Here is a 21,986-nt window from a genome sequence, read left to right as displayed (position 1 = left end):
CTCCACAGAGTGGAGAGGGAGGGAGAGAGAAAGACAGAGGGAGGGAGAGGGAGGGAGGGAAGAGAGAAAGGGGAAGAGGGAGACGGGGAGAGAGAGAGAGATCCTTTTGGTTCTGTTTCTCTGGACAGCCCTGACTAATAGGACGGAATTTCCAGGTTATGAAAGAATAGTCTGAAGCCTTTTACACAGAAAATACTACTTGATTCTCTCGTCAAACCTATAAAATATGATATGAGAGTAATGCACACCCCATCACTGTCTTCATTTTGCTTCACCTAGCTTTGAGCGTCTACGTCTGTGACTGTCCAGGCACAAAATAATCATGTTGGGAAAAGCTAGCGTGTTTGCTTTCTAATGCTGTATATCTGATTATGACACGCTTAGTGGCCTTAAACAACATCTGTTTATTACCTCACAGTTTTCTAGGTCAGGAGTTCGGCTAGAGGGTGGCTGAGTTCTCAGCTCAAGGTCTCACAGGCTGAAAAGTGTCAACTGGGCTGCATTTCTTATGTGGAAACTCTGACAGGGGATCTGTTTCCACATTCACTGAGGTTGTTGGAAGAACTAATTTCCTTGGAGTTGTAGAACTTTGGTCCCTGTCGTCTTGCTAGCTGTGGGTGGAGGACCGCTCCCCGCGCCTAGAGGCTATTCTCAGGTCCTTGCCAAGTGGCATTACCCAGCTCAGCAACAGAGAACAGCCTTTGTATCAAGTCCCTCCGTACTCTGAGTCTCTCTGGCTACTTTTCTGAGACCACCCAGAGAAAAACCTCTCTGCTTAAATGGCTCATGTGATTAGGCCAGGAATATCCGGATGATCTCCATGGTGCGAGCTTAGCTGTGCCTTAAAATGTAACCTAATCACAGGAGAAAAATCTATCCCATTTACAGTCCTGGAGATCAAATGGGCTCTGTACACAAGGAGTAGGCAATTTGGGGGGGGGGGTGTCTTGGAATTCTGCCTATCATAATGAGTTAGAGGAAAAATGACAGTTTTTGAAAGTTACCAACAAATAAAACCTAAAATCTTATTTTCACAAACGTATTTCAAAACAAGTCATTTAAAAAATATTTTTGTGAATAAAAGTGTGTTATTTTTTGTGATGATTCATCATTTTTCATTTCATGAGCTAATTACATGCAGACAATTTAAAACATAATTAGGAAAAATTCAAGACAAAGTCTAAGGTTCAACTGCATAACTTCTAGGTTTAATCTTTCACTTTGGAGCAACTTACCCCTAACTCAACATTTTGTATTCTCTGCTATGAGCTAAAGCTTATATATTACTAATATAAAACATCCATACTTAACAACAACAACAACAGAAAAGATTTTCCTGCTTGAATGTGCACAGTCCAATGCGGTGTATTACTCAGAAAATGTATATAAATGCCAATTCTAAAATGATACAAATTGTCCACATATGTTACCATCAATAGCTGTGAAGATAATGCTCGTATCACCCTGCGTTTTTATTCCGAATCTTATGTAAGACACTTTAAAGACTCACTTCTTGCCTTCAAACTATTGCTCTCACACTTCCCACTCCCAACTCTGAGTCATATTCATTTTTATACTAATCCTTTTAACTGTGAAGTAATTTATTGGCGCTGACATTCAGGTACTTCAAGTATAGTCATGTATACTTTTAAATTAGAAAAAAATTACTGAAGATAACACACATTCTAGACTTTGAAATTTTACACAAATTGCTGCACTGGTTTTTCCTTTAATTTGCCTCCTCAGCTCCAATAATATGTTTTTTTCTCTGAAAATGTAACCAGCTGTATTCTTAAATAACACTGCAATTTCATCCTTTGACTGGTTATTATCAAACTGCAGTTCTCAACTGGAGAAGAGTTCTAGTTCCCGTGGTGATGGCCCAGCATCTTAGCTTCTCTCCAATGAAGAAATCGGAATCAACTCTGGCTAAGTGCCATCTCAAGCTATCTTCCAAGATTGAGTTAGGAATATATCCACGAATACCTTCCAGTCAAAGGCACCAGCAACGACCAACGGTGACCATACTATACAGTAGCAAACACATCAAATTTGGAAGGGGTTTGTAAGGATGACACAAAGTGATTTCTTAATGTCTGATCCTGCGAATCCTTTGCCCACCTCTGGAAATGTAAAAATAAATGAATAAATAAAATCTTTTTTGTGTGAAGATGGACTAAATCATTGCAATTCTTTGGAGGCAAAAGAGGTGAGGCTACGGATGCAGCTTAGCTGGGTATAAGCAGAGTGCGGTGAAAAGACTGGTATTTTCATCTTGACAGCAGCTGCAGAGCACTGTGGGGCGTGTTTCTATTTACATAAAGACGAGTTCAGTCATTCTAGAAGTTTTGGCACTGGTAACACAAGCGTGAGAAATCCAAGGAAATCATGACTGTGAAGTAGAAAGATTCTAAGTATCAGTTAACAGGAGACATGGAAGACAAAGAAACGTTTCTAGACCTTGTGAAACTTGATAGAAACCTACTTAGAATACTATTTTTGTCATAGTTTAAAGCAGAAAGGCCAAATTTTCTATTGAGAAATGAAGGAATGCTATCCTATATTGTTACACAGAGGAAGATACATCTTTAAGTTTATGGAGGCTAATAAAGATACTATTTGGACTAGGAAACGCTTAGCAATGCTGCTGTTTAATTAGGAGTGGAGCCATAAATACGTACTACTGCTCTGATGAAGACCAAGCAGCAAGTTATTTTTACTGCTTTTCACTGTGCAGGCCCAGTAATTTTTAATTATTTACCCAAGTTTCTTCGTTTGTAAAATGCTATCACATTTTTTCTAGAAAAAACATCTTTTGTCATTATCAACATTGTTATCTTAAAACGTCTCTATGCTTGTGCTTCTCTGGGCGCTACACTGGGCACGGCACAAAATCTGTTCTGAAAGTCACAGGTAGGTCCTCGGGTTACTCACCAGGGCAACATAGACCGATGCTGACAGGGATTGATGTTTTTAAAGTGAAAGCCAACATTAAATAAAGCACGTATTTACTTCATAGTTTACAGGATAAATGCGTTTGGTGGTGTAATGTAGTAAATCCAAAGCAGAGCTTCCTGAAAAGCCAGGACGTCAGTGAGACGTCAGATAATCCCTACCTTGTGGAGCTTGCGGTCTGATGGTTTGTGAAAGTGGACTGACTCAGACGTGGGCTGAGCAGGGCCGTGGAGGTGACTTGGAAGCTTTCTGAAGGATGAAGGGCATGGATCCTATAAAATGAGGTCTTTCTCAGAGGAATTCATCCAAAATTGCACCTAAAAGAAACGGAGAGATAGACAGAGAAACTGAGTAGTTGGAGAGGGTAGGCATGGAATGTGCTTGTGTGAAGTTACTTAAAATATGTTTTAAAGCGTTCTGGAGTTGATGAAGAAAATATTTCAAAAATATTACAAAATACAATAGAGGACCGTAGGCTCCTGATTTTCTGCACAGCCCCCTTCCCCACAAATCTCTTCCGTAATCCTCTTTAGAGTCTTCAAAGGCCATTCCGTGGCTCTGTTTACGTTCATGTGACATTCACACGTGCCAGTATTTGCATCAGTCTCTCTCTGTCTTTCTATCCCTGTATTTACCTACTTATTCAACCATACTATAAGACCATCAAAACTCGTGCCTCTGTCTTGTTTGCTTTTGAATACTCATAGAATCTATCTCAGTGACGTATATATGAAAAGATTTCAGCAAATGTTTATTGGATTGGATAGTTTGTGGAACATTTATATGTAAAATAACAAAAAAATTTCCCTAGGTCTTGCCATAATGTGTTTGACTTTCTCAGATTATATGCATTGATTTTTACCTTTGGGTTTCTAAAAATCATTTTCCAACAAAAAGGAAAAATTTATTAAATAAAACAAGTGATATAATTGAATAATGATCCATCTTCTAAAGTTTCAAGGCTCTCTCTATCAAGATAACACATAATTCGGCACTGCTAGTGGAGACACAGAAAAGTTTAGTTTATGTAAACCTCAATCTGCGAATCCATCTGTGTTTACCTTCTTTCCTGGGGAGGGAACACAGAGAGAAACCTCCTTGGTATTGATTGCCATGGACTTCACAGGGTGAGAAGCAGGCAGGGGAAAACAGTAGCATATATGGCTAGAGGACCTGTGTGAAGAAGAGGTCTGCTTCCTGAGTGGTCAAGAAATACCACAAGCAGAGAAAAATGACAGTCGGGAATTCACGTAGGCCGATTACAGGGCAAGGTGACCTAAGCAAGTTCCCGAGATGGAATGCGTTTTTTCCCTCTGTCTTGGACAGTTCATCCTTATGTCACTGTGACCCAACCAGTTTCCCTGGATACAGCCACTGTCCACATGGGGAGGGGCTGAAAGGACAAGTGGATCTGTATTTGTGCTCTTGGTCACACGCACAAAATGCAACCTAAATTTTAAAAGCAAATGCATGTTTTTAAAATGTACTGTAATGCTGAGAAACCTATCATCGTGATCAAATGACCTTTCTAGCTCCAAAGGATACTATCACTTCTCTTAAGCAGCTAAAATTTCTCCCTTTATCACTCTGTCCTCAGCTCTGAACTCTTCCCCATTCTCTGAACTGGAATCTGCTTTTTCTTCTCCATCTTACAGATGTTATTTGCATTCGTTCAGGCCCCATCATCCTTATTACAATAGTTGTTTTTTTTTTAACTCGTTTCTCTGAGTCTATTCCCTCCCCAATCCTGTACACCAGTTACCTGTCTCTCCCCTGTCTCTTCCACCAGGGCGACCTTCTGTTACAAATATCTGATTGTGTCCTTTCATACTTCGTAACTACGACTAACTCTGTTACCAGTTGGAAAAAGTTAACAGTCCTTAGCATAATATACAAAGCCCTTTCACATATTCCTATATTCCTCCCCAAACTCATCTTTACCCATCATCCCACTATCCCAGTCCCAAGGTAGAACTCGGTGTACGTATCAGGAGGCGTGATACTCCAGACACACGTGCACGTCCCTCCCTGTGTGGTTGACGACCCTCTTCGGCTTGCGTAGAATTGCCGCCACCACTTTGTCCTCCATTTTGCTCCTTTGAAGCCTCACCTAACTGCCCCACGTGGAATTAGATATACGTTATTTTTCTGAACCCATAGTATTTTGTACATAGCAATACTGATTTACAGTTATTGAACTGCCTTATACTTATATTTTATTTTTTCTCTCTCTCAGATAGTAGTCTCCATAAGAAAGGGGCTATCTTAACCATCTTTGAATTCTTGATCTCTAAAATAATAGGTGGTCAAATGCCATTGAACTAAATAATTCCTTTTTTTTAGTTTGAAATGTAACTAATCCTATAAATCTCTAAAATATTTTATTTATATCAAAGATTCGAGGGGGGGGAGTCAAGGAAGGGAGGGAATACGGGGATAAAAAAAAAAAAAAAAGATTCCTCTAATTTTTTACCAAAGCATTCTGTATTATTTGAAAACCAGGCTCCAAAGTCACAATGACAACCAGGCAGAACCTTATAAAAAGCCTCTGCTGCCTTACCGTCCTGGGACAACTGAGTTTTGTGACAACCTAGGAAAGCTAGTCGTGCGCACTACTGGACTCTCCAACTCAGAAAGGAAACACTGGTCTCACCAAAGTAAGAGCATCAAAAAGCTTCTAAATTTCAACTGGGGAAAGGTTCCGCCTCTGGTTTTCAACGCACTCTAGGACTTTACTCCAAGTGTGCTGTGCAGACAAGCAGCATCATCCTCATCTTGTTGTTTATTAGAAATACCGAATCTCAGCCTCCCTCCAGACCTACAAAATCAGAATCTGCGTTTTTACAAGATCCTTAAGTAATCCGTATGCATATTAAAATTTGAGAAGCATTGCTCTGGGAGAGACTAAAATGTAACAGTTAAGCCATATTCCTGTGCTCCTCAGAGATAATGCAAATGGAATAGAAATCCTAGGGTGCCCAAGAAATGACTGCACCTTCTAAGGTTCCCATTATCCAGTATGAAATCCTTCATGGTTGCCCAAGCCAGGACCAATAACCACAGAAACTCCCTTAGAGACACTTACTTCTGCTAGAGGTGGGCAGTTATGAGAGGACAGAGAGGTGAGGGCACTCTTGCCCAACAAAAGCATGGAAAGTGCACAGCTTTTGCCAGGACACAGGTGACACGATGTAGAGGGCTTGTCATTGGCACGATGGCTCTTGGAGCTGCTCCTGAGTGTGCCAGGCAGGTTATAATCTACGTAGACAGTGTCTCCCTGGCTGGAATCAAACGGATTTGCATTTAATCCCCCTGATTCTTGCACACATAACTTACAACATTTTTCTCCTTCAGTTTTCTCATTTATAAAGGTAAATTAATACAGGCTTAGCTACTTTGTGGGGTCAAACATGGAGGGTCAACAAATGTTATTGGCTATTCACCATATGCCAGGCATTGGGGATGTAGAGGTAATGCAAAGATTTTATTGTCATCACAAAACGAAATCTGGTGTCTAAATTTCAGGATTTGTTACATAATATGCTAGCCACACACAAAAATACTCCACTGGAAAAGTTTATATAGCCAAATAAATTTGGAAAGTACTGTTTGGTCACAGTAAGTTTGTGTGTGTGTGTATGTATATGTGTTTATGAGTAAATGTTTATGAATACAAGGTTGAATCAAAATTTATCCACGTTCCCGTTGTATTAAATCTTCTGTTGGCCGCACTGTCTTATCAGCGCTTTCCATTCAAGCTACTGTCTCCCCAATCACTGCTGTGCAGGTGTGAACATGTTACATCAATTCCTTTGTAACTGTGATGCCAGCAAAAATGGATGCCCCACTTTAATTTGCATGAAAGAAGAGTAGCGTGCAGTGGTTCGTTTTTTGTGGTCTGCGGGTGTACCTGGTGCCGTTATTTATTGAAGACTTTGTGCACAGTATGGAGAAAGTGTTTTGTCGTGAAGAAGTGCGTATGAATGTATAGAGAAGTTCAAGGAAGGTCGCACAAGTGTTAGCCATCAAGAAGGAGCCGGATTCACTTCTGATGAAGAAACGAAGACAGCGGTGCATTCGTGGCTCACAGCTCAGCCTGAAACATTTTTTAATGAGGGAATACGAAAGCCTGTTGATAGATGAACAAAGTGTATTGAAAAGCAAGGAGATTATGTTGAAAAATGATGTATTTGTCTTTTCTAAAAGTTAATTAAAATAAATTCTACAGCCGGAGTGCGGATCATTTTTGACTCACCCTCGTATCTCAAAGTAATACTGTAAGAGAACTCTTTGTGTCTCTCAGATACAAAGCTTGCCTAGCTCATACATTATAGACTGTTTCTGTTACTTTTTTCCTTTCACCAATAACCTATTTATTTCATTTTTATTTATTTCATCTATCTCATTGACTCAACCTTTATTCAAATAAGTGCATCCTCTCCCTGACCCGGAACCAAGTATAACTAGGGAATAACTGTATACGCTAGTCTCAGGAAAGTTTGGAGTTTCAGGTATTCACTTGCCCAATATCAGCAAGGCTCTGTGTCTTAAAACTTGGCTGTCTGGTCCCTGATTTTCTTCCTCCATAGTTTTTTTCTAAGTCACTCTGAATTTTCTTGTTTGAAATCCATTATATCTGACTAGTTTCTACTGACTCAACTCACAAAACTGGATGTTTTCTTAATTTACATAGTAACTGTGCCTCTAGGAAACCGATCATCTTTCTTCTGCCTTAGCAAAAAAATCACTGGTAAACTTAGTTTTCTACTCAACATCCTCATAGGAAAAGTGAAATAGTAGTAATAAAATAAAATCATTTACATTTAAATTGTACACTTGATAATTTTGCGTGAATAAAATAGCTCTAAAAAAAAACAAGATGTGAGAACTTTTCATATTACTCTGTGTCAACCCTCACAGAGCTGAACAAGCCTGGAGGTAGAACTCTGAGACCCAGAAAGTCAAATATCATAAAGACGTATATAGCAATAATGGAATAACATTTTCTCATTTCCTTTCTCTATTAAAAAATATTTTTTGTTTAAAGGGGTAGCAAAATGTTTTTAACCCTAGATCCAATTTTTATATACCCATTTGCATTATAAACTCAAGATATAATTAAACAATTGGTTGATTTTAAAGCAAATGTTACGTTCAATGAGAAATAACATTACTATTTACAAGTGTCTTTAAACAAATGAATACACGCAAAAGCTAAGATTTCAATTGGTCTTCTAGTAAAATTCTAAATAAACTAGATATCTTTTCTTTTGGGTTAAAGTTGTTATGAATCCAGTCACTTCAATTAATAATTAGATGGGATCAATGATATCTATTTGTTCACAGATTAGGACACAGCTGTTACAGTTTTAAAAACTGCTTTTGATAAACCTTCTCTCCAAGATAAAGACAGTAAAGGTTGGGGACAGCTACTCAGAAGTGAATTTCCAACCCACCTTGAGATAATATCACAAGTGAGGCATTAGAAAGCAATTGACCACATGGTGCAACCAAGCAAACAAACAAAGCAACTGAGGTTATCAATCCTTTTCCTTCCACCCCTCCTCTTTCTTTTTCTTTCTTCCTTTTTTTTTAATTAATTTATTTTTTTGTTTATTTATTTATTTATTTTATTGGCTGTGTTGGGTCTTTTTTGCTGTGCGCAGGCTTTCTTTAGTTGCGGTGAGTGGGGGCTACTCTTCATTGTGGTGCGCGGGCTCCTCGTGGCCGTGGCTTCTCTTGTTGTGGACCTCGGGCTCTAGCAGCGTGGGCTTCAGTAGTTGCAGCACATGGGCTCAATAGTTGTGGCTTACGGGCTCTAAAGTGCAGGCTCAATAGTTGTGGCACACGGGCTTAGCTGCTCCGTGGCATGTGGGATCTTCCTGGAGCAGGGATCGAACCCGTGTCCCCTGCATTGGCAGGCGGATTCTTAACCACTGTGCCACCTAGGAAGCCCTCCTCTTTCTTTTTCAATTTTTTTTTTCTATTACAATCTGAGGACAAAAGCTTGGATTTGGACTAAGCCTGATTTGTATTCAGGAATCAATAAAAATGACCTGGTTAAAAAAAATTGATATTACCTTGGTCAGTGACATCCCTGGTGTGGCATGTATGGCATCTATCTGCTACCAAACTAAATTTTAGAACTACTGTATATAAAATACATGAACAACAAGGTCCTACTGTATAGCACACGATATTGTATTTAATATCTTTTAATAAACTATGATAGAAAAGAGTCTGAAAAAGAATACGTATATATGTATGTATAACTGAATCACTTTGCTGTACACCAGAATCTAACACAACATTGTAAAGCAACTAAACTTCAATTTAAAAAATATCAAACGTTCTACTTCTTTCTCTGAAACCATAGTGTGTATAATTTTCTTGACTTCAGATATTACATTCTAGAGCCCACAAATTTACAGCTGCCTTGAACCATATAACACCAAAATGAATTATTGTCAAATATTCTTTAACTGTGTTCTTTCTGCCATGCTGCAATTACTCTTTTTTGTTGTTGTTGTCGTTGTTATTGAATTTTTTTCCCATTCTCTATTCTGTTTGAAGGAGTTGAAGAAAACACCAAGGAGAAGGTTATATTTAAAGTTATGAAGGATAAACAGAAAACTGCATATAAGAGTAGTTTCTTCAATATCACAAATCTCCAAAGTGCCAGGAAACAAAAGTCTGTGCTCTTTATCCTAGTCTCGTAGTCAGCTTGGGCTGTGATTATAAAGATACGGTCGACTGGGTGGCCTATAAACAACAGAAATTTATTTCTCACAGTTCTGGAGGCTGGAAGTCCAAGACCAGGGCCTGGTCAGGTTCTGGTAAGGGCCCCCTTGTGAGTTACAGACGGCCAACCTCTCCCTGCATCCTGACATGGTAGACAGTAGAGAGAGCAAACTCTCTCACGACTCTTGTAAGAGCACTATTCCTATTCGTGAGGGATCCACTCCAATCTAAGTGTCTCTCAAAGAGCCCACCTCCCGACACAGTCACGTTGGGAGCGTGGACTGCCACTATATGAATTTGGGTGGGGGGGGTGTGGACAGACATTCCATCCCCGACCCTTAGCATCCAGGAGCCTTGGCAGACTTGCCCACGCACCTTCCATTCTCACACCCTTCCACGTGAAGTTTCTTATCTCGTCAAAGAGGCCAGCTCATTGGTTCTTAAACACAACTTTCACATGTCTGCTTTTCTGCCCTTTGTCTCACGTCCCCCGCATAAAGCAACTTGTTCCCTGCTTTGTTCTTCTGCCTCCTTCCCGGGCACAGCGGAATCCTACTTCCCCTGAAAGCTCTTCCTCCCTTTGCCCCAACATTCTTTATCATCAGTGTCTCTCATTTGACACATTAAAAATCTTAACTTATATTGTTACCTATCCTTTTATGTTTAAGTTCTGTGGTCTTTCAACTATCAGAGGTCAGACAAGTTCTTCTGTAAAGAGCCAAACAGTAAATACTTGAGGCTTTGTGGACAAAGAGTCATAATCTAGGATATTATACAAGTAGTTATAAAACTGAGAAAAAATTTCCAAAGTGTTTGATGAAATTTAAATATGATAACAATAATTGAGTATAAATGTCTGTAACACAGATCTATTAATGAGAAGAATATAATTATTTGTGGGGGAGGATAAGAGTTTGATTATTTGGGGTTCAAAGTTAATGTTTCCTAAATAAAAATTGAAAAAATATTTATCTGTTAATGCTGATCTGTAACAAGATATTATATTTTTCATCTTTTAAAATGTCTTTTCACATAGATTGGTATTGCCAAATACTGATGACATGGATATCAATCCACAAGCATGTGATTTTAATTAAGTATAGTCATCACTTGGAAGGCATTTATAAAATTCTATTAGGCTCTTCTCTTGATATTTGCCTTTCAGCATGTCATTGCTTTGCAGGTTAATCCCTCCAATTGAAGCTTAGGTGGGTACTCCTCAATTGCAAAGTTAAATAGATGTTGACATATATAAATTTCATTTGCACTTGTGTTGAAGTTTGAAAAATGTTAATGGAAATGTGGTTTGAGCAAACACATTCACTATAACCTGTGTGGGAATGGAGATTTTGCTTCTCATTTTAACTTTTGACAGCGCAGGAAGTGTATAAAGCAGCATGACATTACTTGTGATTCAAAAATGTTAGTTGTCAAAATGACTTTACCGTAGTGTGAATTCCATATACAAGCACTGTTTTGTCTCATAATTTTGGTTAAATTCATTAAGAAACATTATCAAGTCTGAAGCAAAAACTAACTTCCAAAGCCATTTAGCATTTGAGGGTGGTTCTTCTCCCTCAAGAAAATTTCACATCTTCCTTGAGCATCACAAAAACAAACAAACAACAACAACAACCACAAAAAACATTGCTAAGCCATCAACCCCTCTTTGCTAAAGCAGGTCAGGATGTTCAAGTCCAGAAGAACAAATGAAGTTTATCATTGGTACTACTGGTTCAATAACACGATACATTCAAATATCTTCCATAAAGTACCTATTTATAATACAATGCATAAATCATAGCTTTTACACCCCTTACATTTTCCACAAACTTTATAAACTTGTTCAACTATGTCCTTTTCTGCTTCACACATATTTTTAGCACCATGAGTGTTAAAAACCTTAGCGGATTCCACTTAAATATGTACTGAATTAGAGTTTTCTAAACTTTGAAAATATTCTCACAGACTATTCAGAGCCTAATGCTTCAGTCCCATCAATCTCAGCTCTGCATTCTTGTGGGAAAAAAAAAGTGACAGTCTTGGTAACATTGAAGAACTCATCACGCAGCAAGTACCGAAAATCCTGCCTTGTTTTCCTTTTGATCTTCTTTTCCATGTTCTCAACAAGTCATACAACTCTTCTTACCTAAAGGCTAATAGACTTAAGTATTTTCCTGTGAACAAATGCCTTCAGCTCCTGCAATCAAACATGATGTAATTAACTCACTGTTGGTAAATGACTCTCCTTACTTAATGAGCAAAGGAGATGCTTGGAAACTTTGGTTACAGTGTCATTGTCATTTCTCTTCTTGTTTCTTGGAAAATATTCTGTCCTGATAAGATAACTCATTTTAAATTTTCCGATCTTTTTGATCATTGCTTTCCCGTGAATTGAGAATGTTATGATAGGTCTTCTGTTTGGTAATGTACTTTTAATCCAGTTATAGTGTCATTGCTTAATGAGCACAACGCTTTGCCAAGTAATTTGATAGCAAAATAATCCGCACTCCACTCTGTCTCAAAAGAGCAACAGTCAAAGTCCACTTTTCTCTTCTTGTTTTGACATAACAGATGTGCACTGGTGATACATCCATTCATGGAACAAAATACTGAGCTCATACACATGACTCTTCAACTTCGTTGAGTTGTAGCTGTGCCCCTGTGGTTGGGTAGTGAAGGGCACAGGGGTGAGAAGAGCACAGCATAAGTTCCCTATTCCAGCCACTCAGCTCTGCGGTCGTAGCCCAAAGACAGCCATAGGCCACACGTAAACAAATGAAAGTTGGTGTGATCCCAGGAAGTTTATTTGTGAATACTTAAGTTTGAATTTCATGTAATTTCCACATGTCAAGAAATGTTATTGTTGTTGTTGTTGTTGTTAGTATTCAACCATTTAAAAACGTTAGAACAGTCTTAGCTCATGAACTACAGAAAGATAAGAAGTGGGCCTCACTTGCCCACAGGCCATAGTTTGTGGACCCCTGATCTACACCACTGTGCTTAATACAGGCCTAACCACAGCCTAGGCAATCAAGAAATACTAGCTGTTTCTAAAGATGACACACTGATGTATTTATTTAACACAACTTCTGTAAACAGAAGTATATCCTCTACATCTGTGTACAGGTAAAAACAAATTTCCTGTTTATGAGAGAGGAAATATAAGTATGCTCTGAAGTATCTGTTAGTAAGTAGAAGCCAACTACCTACTGAGGACTAGTGAAGCCAGATAAGACTAAGGTAATTTGGGCTTATCTTCATCCACACCTACCTATTTGGATAGGATTGTACTGGTATAATGCTGGGTTTTTTGAACATGTGTAATATCAAAGTTTTCATCGGCTGCATATCTAAACTTTAAAAAAAATGCTTTCAATTTTTGCCTCTGAAAGAACTCATGAAGTAACAACTGCAACACTTTAAATTCAGATATATTTTACTTATTTGACTATTTTTCTCATTTTAGATTTGCATCCTTGGAAAACAGCACAAGGTAAATAATTTATTTCTGTACATTGAGACATTGCGTTCTATTTAGACAATGTGGAATTTCATTCTGCCTTAAAAACCAGTTGGGCATATATAGGCAGCTTGAACATTTTCTGTTTTGATGCCTGTGGAAAATGAATCCTTATTCAATAAATTAGCCCCCTGGAAGTCAACATGAGGGGGTTACTTATAACATATTGCCAGATTGTAACTCTTTATTATCTACCTACAATGAGTCAGAGCTTGAAACATTCTAAAGCTGTATAGAAAAAACAGTAGAACATATGCCTAATTCACTTTATATTTATACTTATTAAATATCCATACTTATTAATTTAGTATATATTTAAACTCCTTTTCTTTCTTTTATCTGATCATCTAATTATTTTGCTAACTGACATTATTTAAAATATTAGAGGCTGAATTAATGTTGACTCTCCGAAAGACCACTAGAAACTGGCGCTCAAGAAAAACTCACTTTATAAAATCTACTGCGTAAGCAAGAATACCAACTTGGTCGCCTTGTCGATATCTCAAAAGGGGTAGTCAGGGGAAGTTTTTTATGGAGATTGAGGGTCTAGGCTACTTGTTTATAAGCAGGTCTTGGAAGGCAGGGAAATGATTGGGTTGGGCAGAGGTTATGATACAATAGCTTTGAAGTTATGAGCAATTACTACTCAATGCAAGTAGTAAGAAGGAAAGTCTGATATTTGATAAATGTGCTGTTATTTAGTGTATCAGTTTTCTACTGCTGCATAATAATCACCACAATCTTAGTGGCTTAAAACAACATTTCTTATCTCACAATTTCCTTGGGTCAGGTCACAGCTAAGCTGGGTTCTCTGCCCAAGGTCTCTTAAGTCTGCAGTCTAGAAATCAGCCAGACTGCATTCTTTTTGTTGTTGTTGTTGTCTAAAGCTTTATTGTTATTCACACATCTCTCCTTTTGTTAAAACAAACTATTTAGAACAGAAGGCTCTAGGAAGGCTGTCTGGCTACCTGAGAAAAAGTTCAGAAAGTAGATGATGTCTAAATGACAGAAGGTTCAACTCTCAATTTTCAAATTTGGGCTATCGTTTCTTTAGGTTCCAAGGAACAAAGAAATGCGTAGGTATTGTCATCTAAGCATTAACTGCTGAGTTACAATCAACAGTTATCTCATCTCTCTCATTCAGTGGACATTTTTTTTTGAATACACCGTCATACCTGTGTGCCTGTTAAACTGTGCCACCTTTATCACATCATGTTTTTTGTGTTCCTTACAAAATCCAGGCAGTATTATGACGTAGTCTTAGCTTCCAGCCTTTCACACTTATGATCAGTATGTCATGAGTATCAATAAAATGCTTAGTAGGATGTGATTGAAGAAAGCACCCTACTGTGTGTCATGAGAAGCCTCCCTAGAGGAAGAAATAGCAAAAGCAGTCATTAAACCATCTATTCTTGTTTTGTCTTCAAGGATACATTGAGATTCTGTTGAGAAACTTGTTAGAATTCAGATGCACTGTGCTATGTGTGTGTTCCTTTTTCAAGCTGGGCATCCTATCCTCTTCCAAGCACACTAGGTTGTTGGTAGAATTCAGTTCCTTGTGGTTGTAGAACTGAGTTTCCTGGTTTGTTATTCCCTGTTAGCTGGGACCACTCTCAGCTCCTAGAGACCTTCACCCTCTCTTGCCATGTGGCCTTCTTAGCGGCCATCTCTGGGAGTGGTAGCTTACTTTTTCAGAGACAGCAAGAGAGTCTCTGATCTCAGGAGGGTTCCAGTGCCTTTTGTAAAAGGCTCCCTTGATTAGGGCAAGTCCGCCTAGGAAAACCTCCCTTTTAATTATCTCAAAGTCAACTGATTCAGGAGCTTCATTACATTTGCAAAATACCTTCAGTTTTTGCCACATAAAATAACACAATTACAGCAGTAAAATGCCATTACCTTTGCCATATTCTATTGCTTAGAAGCAATTTATAAATAAATTTATAAATACCGCCACAGCAAGAGGGGGAGATTATGCAATGACATAGGTCACTGTGGATCATATTAGAATTCTGCCAACTAAAGTTAGTTGTTCTTATCTTCCAGAAGCAAATATTTTTGAAGCAAGTGGTTCAATTTATTTTTTTCTCAGTCCCTGTTCTGTTTAGTACAGAAAGGGGAAAGCAAGCTTCTTCCCAGAATTGTTTTGCACAGGTACAAGAATATATATTGGTTTTTGTTCTCAGGCATCAGAGGCTTAACATTTCCTACTTTTTCAGTTAAATTCTCTCAAAGAAACTAGTAAGGGCCTCTGTTTTTCTATAGTTCCTATTGTACAAAATACAATATAATGCACCTGTGGCTAATACTTAGTGTTGTATATTGATTTGCATCATATAGACCTATCTTATATGTAACCATTTTGCTGTCCATCTAAAACTGTAAAAGTTTACTGGTAAAGAAAAATCTGCCTTCCCCTCAAAAACCACTTCAACACTAAGTAGTGACTTGTGTACATCATGTGTGCTTGCTTGCTTATGGGTTAATGTTTTTCTTCCAACATAGATTGGAAGATCAAAATCAATCAATAAGCAGTCTTTCTTTTCAGCACACTCTATTTCTCCGTTGTTCTTCTAATGCAATTTACTATCCTTACTGTTCACTCTAACATCTTTCCACTGTGTCTCTCACATTTCCTATTCTTACTCACACTTTAGTCTTCTTAAACTCAGCAGTCTATTACCAAAACCATTCCCTTGTCCCTCTATCCCTTTAACCCCCAATCTCAGCATTTTCCTCTTTTCACATTAGAGGATTTCCTTTTTTCTCTTATTCAATCATTCCTATTGACACATTAGCACTTCTATTTAAAAACATATCCTCATATTAAAAAAATTTTTTTTTCTCATCCCCTTTTAGCTAATAGCCCATTTTTATGCATCATTTTATAGAAATTTGAAATTTTTTATATACTAACTGCCTCAAAGTCCTCTATTCAAATCCTCTCTCCTACTCACGCAATTAGGTTTTACTTCCTGTCAATCTACCAACGCAGTTACTAAATGACTGTCTCTCAGGTTCACCCTTCTGTATTCAGCTTTGTAGATTCAACTTTGGGGTTTTTTTTGTTTTGCTTTTTTTTTAAGAGTATATTATTTTATTTTTAGAAAATACTAAACAATCAACTGAAAAACAATAAGGCATTTAATAAAGTATTAGCTATTTTCCTGTAAACCAACAATAACAAATTTGAAAGGGCAGTGGCAAAATATCCCATTTAAAATTAACCACAAATACATAAAATGTCCAAGAATATATACAAAAATAAATGTGCAAAAGCTAAATTTCAAAACAATTATAAAGCTTTGCTGATGGCCATAAAAGAAGACGTGGATAAATGGAGTGATGTTTTAATGTATTGTCTACTTGATAACCTGATCCTAAAGTTTACCTGTAGGAATGTATATGAAAAAATATTCAATATATAACATTAAGAAAGAACAGTGGGGCATCCCTGGTGGCGCAGTGGTTAAGAATCCTCCTGCCAATGCAGGGGACACAGGTTCAATCCCTGGGCCAGGAGGATCCCACATGCCACGGAGCAACTAAGCCCGTGCACCACAACTACTGAGCCTGTGCTCTAGAGCCCATGAGCCACAACTACTGAGCCCACGCACTGCAACTACTGAAGCCCGTGTGCATAGAGTCTGTGCTCCACAACAAGAGAAGACACCACAATGAGAAACCCGCACACCACAATGAAGAGTAGCCCCCTGCTCACCACAGCTAGAGAAAGCCCGTGTGCAGCAGTGAAGACCCAATGCAGCCAAAAGTAAAAATAAATGATAAAATAAATCTTAAAAAAAAAAAAAAGAACAGTGAGGGAGAACTATTCTAGATATCAAAATATACCATAAAGCTAAATCATTAAAATAGAGTAGTACTGTACATAGTGCTTGAGAAAAAAGGTAAATAAAAATCAGTGGGTTAAACAAGAGAAGCCATGTGCATGTAGAATTATACATATGATAAAACTGGCACTGTAGATTCAACTTTGCATGTTGGTGCTGGCACTCTGAAAAGGACACTTCTGCTTTGCCTGCTGACTATAGGATATGCCAGTATGTGTCACCAGCGAGAGACTCGAGGCTGGAGGAGGAAGACATGACTTGCTCTTCCTGTTCACTGTCATGGGTTTCCTGTCTGCTTCCTTTTTTTTTTTTTTTTTTTTTGGTGTATCATTCAAGCAATGATTCTTCACTCTGGCAGTAGCAGTTCCTTACTGTAACAGCAGTTGAATTTATTTTGCGTTGGTTGCAACACTTCAAAAACTAGGTTCATTGTGCCACTACCCAGAAGCATCAGTACTAGCCAGCTGGATGCTCCTTCCCAGAATTAGGGCCAAGTCTAGGGTGAGGTCAGCAGGGAGCGGAAACACACATTTTCAGGAGGAACATCCTCTTAAGTTGGACAGCTGCCAGTCAGGGACCCGGCCTTGATGTGGTGGACTTGCCAGGGCTCGAGAGTCAACGTTCTCTGTGGGTAGGCTACTTTGAGAAGTAAGTCCTAGGCACGATTTTGAGCATTTTTTTGCCTCCAGCTGGGAGAAATCACAGTTGCTTTAAATGCTGTTGAGGAAGCCCTTGCACATCACTCCTGGCCTCAGATTTTCATTCTTTTTCCAGTGCATAAACGGCACCCGGCAGCAGCCACTTGATTTCTCTGTCCTTATCAAATACTGCATACTCTGACTTCTCAGAATCCTGAGATCTTGTGCCAACAACTGCATTCCCTTCCTCTGATATCCCATCCCAGTGAATATTGTTACTGAACCCTGGCAGCATGTCAGAGACATCACTTTTCCACCTGCCATTAGGGACAGGGCTCCCACAGTCAGCAGCTAGCTAGTGGTCCAACTTCAACATCCATTTTAGAATCAGACTCCTTAGACCACACCTGGCACCAGCCGTCTAAGACTAGATTTCGTAAAAAGCAGAACTTTTTGTGCAGGATGGAAATTTGGGGAGCACCCTTGGGAATCAACATTTGTGGGGGAATGAAGAAAGCAGGGTTGGTTAGAGGAAGGAACGGAACTCTAAAAGTCACAACAGAGGCCTCAGTTGATCCCACAGAGAGCACTGAAACTGGAAGGGTTGTTTCATGATGTCACAGCCTGAGCCCAGGGGGCTGGGCCTCTGTAAGAGCATCGACCAGTTCCCGGTACCGGCTGCCTCCGGTGGAGAGGACGTGACTTTGGCACGGCAGCCCTCCTTGGCTGAGGGCAGTTCCAGACGAGGAATTCAGCGGAGACACATCAGCCGTGCAGTCTCCCAGCAGCAGGGGTGTGAGTGCCTCAGTTCTGAAGGGCAGATCCAGTCAGCTTCCCACAGCATCCACTGCAGTTATTAACTATTATATATTATAATATCATCATTTTATTTCATAAAGATTTTAATGACAAATGTTAATAACTGCATAACCTTGACACTGAATTTGTGGAAATGCATAGCTTCAATGCATGTTTACCAATCCATGTAAAGAGTAATCAGCCAATTAATAAATGACATGGCCATACATATAAGTACGTATTATTATAAATATACATGTGCTAATATTTTAATGTATCTCCCTTGGAAATTTTAGTGACCAGGAAAGAGAAGTCTTACCAAAATGACTTGTCTTTATTTTAAAATCAAGTATAGACACATTTGTAATTGCCACTTCCAACGTTTCTATTTATTTATATTCAATTACTGTCATTTGTTTCTATGACTAGGGATGACAAAGAGACTTTTTCCATTCTGGATAACTGAATTGAAAATATTCTTAATTAATTTTCATTTGCATGGTAAAAGCATATCATTGAGTGACTATTCAGAAATAACTTAAGAAAGTAATTAAATAAGAATTAAATAAGCATTGGTATTCAAGAACTCAAAGAGAGATGAACTTACACAAAACAAACCTGAGTTATGAGAAGTACATAATCCATAGTATTAATTGAGCATAGATGTGATTTTTTGATGTTTAGCAAGAAATTATGATTTTAATATATTCAAAAATATTTACATAGAGCACATTTTCTATTTAAAAATCCTGGTAGCAGTGAGTATAATCATATAGTAAAAATTTGAATATATAAAGTAGCATAAGTATACCAATCAGCCATTTGCTGTGTTTTCCCAGGCCTTGTCTAAAGGACAATACGCAAATGAGAGGAAAGGCAGGCCTTCAGCGTTGCTTGGGCGTGAGTAACCACATCATCTGCCCACTGCATCAAATCATCAGGAAACAAGAGCATCTGTTGTCAGTGTCCACCTGCTTTCAGAGCTTTCGCACATTTTGTGGGGGAGCTGAAACATCATGTGTTTAGAATATAATTGCAGCAAGAAGCTGACAAAGATAAGTAAGCATTTTGTTATGTGTTTATGTAGTACATAATAATTAATGGGGAAGAGGTAACACAGAAACCCCAAAGTGTTTTTCTCAGAGTTTTTGATTGATTAATTGATTGATTCATTCATTCATTCAATAAATATTTCCTGAGTACTTTTCTTTTGCCAGACATTGTCCTAAGCATGAGGGTACAGCAATAAACAAAAAAAGTTGAGAGACTCAGAAGATATTACTGCACTTTTTCTTCATCTTACACCTGGATAGTTTAAAAAAGACTGTTATTTTAAAATGAAAAAACTTAAAGGGGCTAAGCTTATTCCTAAATATTCTAAAACTTAAGTAAACCATGAAGGAAAAGTCCTGGTAATTTCTGCGGATATGTATACGGTCCTGCCCTCTTACCCATGCGACTCCACTCAGTCTAGCTAATCTCTACACACTGTGTGGCTTTCAGTTCAAAGTTCAACTCTCTGACTTTAGACTAGATGAAGTCCCTTTGCAAAGTGTTATCTTAGCATTCTATACTAATCCTGCAGCACACTGGGAAAGCCTACATTCACTAACGTGCATGATTATTTAAGTGTCATCTTTCTCCCTTAGTGGGATATGGCTCCACGAAGTCTTGGACAGTACCTGACTTGTTCACTATTTCAACCCAGGGCCTGAAACAGTACCAAGCCCATTGTTGGTATTTAACAGATACTCACTGACTGAGCTAATAAATTAATTAACAAATTCACTAATACTTGGATCTTTAATATCTAATATGAGATGGACCTTGGTGAAGTAAAATTTGAGGAGGGTAAAGTCTGTCTTCAAGCTTCCACATTCTTGTTTCTCTTCCTCATCCTGCTTTTTTGATTCCCAGATACCAGGCCCCATCATTACCATATTTCCTTGGAATTTTTGGACTGTTACTTGATCATAATACAGTCTCAAAAAAAGTTCTTTATCTCATTCGATTAAATTATAAGTTTATGTATAAGCTTTAAGGATTACAATTAACAAGGACAGAATTTGGTTTACACAAAAAGAATATATTTCAATTTGCTAAATCACAGGCTTAGAATGTAGGGGTTAACATTCAGGATTAGAGAGATAAAGGGTTTCATGTCTTTGTTTTATTTTGTAAAAAAAGAGTAAAAATGCCAACTTTCCTACTATTAAGACCATCCCTGAAAATGAGGACCTCTCTCTTATTATCTATAGTATCATACACTTCTTTTCTACTTGCCAATTTCTTTTTCTTTTACCGCCTTTATACATAATTCCTCAAAACATTAATAACTATAAAATTCTCATAGAATGAGGTAAAAAAAAAGTTCACTTCTACAACAGGCTCTTTCCTAAAATATTTCTTTCTTTATTCTTAAAAAATTATTTATAAAATGAATGTGCTTCAGAAGTAACTGTGTTCAGATGGGAAACAGGATGATAAGGATGGTTAAGTGCAAAGACTGCCTGGTTCCCCCTCTTGATTTGACCGCTCCTTACTTGTGCCACCTTGCTTATTTTAACCTGTGTGCCACATATTTTCATTTTTAAAATGGCAAAACTAATCCCCTGTAGTGTTAATATAAGAATTAAATGTTGTATTATACATAAAATAGCTCATTATAAATCCCAGCATAGAATACCAAGGAGAATAACCAATGAACAGAGTAAACTAAGGCCTCGTAATTCCCACAGAGAGTGAATCAACCAGTTGGGGTATTTATTAGGTGCCTATGTGAGTAGATAATCTATGAAGGAACTTAGAGCTCAAGCAAAGGCAAGTGTCTCTGCATTTGAGAATCTTAATGAGAGTAGAAAAAATAAAAGCTATTATTCAGGTTATAGTCACATGTACAAAAGATATATCAGCATAGATGTGCAGTAGAAACGTAGGTATGCAGTAGACATGTTTTTATACTTTACTGAGCTATAATTTATATATCATAAAATTTACACATTGTGAGTGTATAATTCAGTGATTTTTAGTAAATTTGAAGCTGTACAATCTTCACCACCATCCAGTTGTATTAGATTTCCATCCTACAAAATGTTCAGTTCAGGCAATTCACATGCCAGTCCCCAGTGGGAGTGGTGAAAACAATCCCCAGTAATCTGGTTTCTGTTTCTACAGATTTGCTTTTAATGAGGGCATCATATGAACAGAGTCATGGTACACAGTCTGTTGGGTCTGGCTTCTTTCACTTACAAAAATATTTTTGAGTTTCATCCATGTTATAGCATCTATCAGCATTCTTTACACCATGGAATAGTATTCAAATGTATGAATACACCACATTTTACTTAACTCAGCAGCTGAAAGATATTTGGACTGTTTCCACTTTGGCTGTAATGAATAAGGCTGCTATGAGCATTCATACACAAGTCTTTGTGTGGTCATATAATTTCATTTTCCTTTGGTAGACACCTAGGCTTGGCTTTG

Source organism: Hippopotamus amphibius, chromosome 1 (genome assembly GCF_030028045.1).
Source record: "Hippopotamus amphibius kiboko isolate mHipAmp2 chromosome 1, mHipAmp2.hap2, whole genome shotgun sequence".
Lineage (NCBI taxonomy): Eukaryota > Metazoa > Chordata > Mammalia > Artiodactyla > Hippopotamidae > Hippopotamus > Hippopotamus amphibius.
This window is presented reverse-complemented; position numbering follows the sequence as displayed.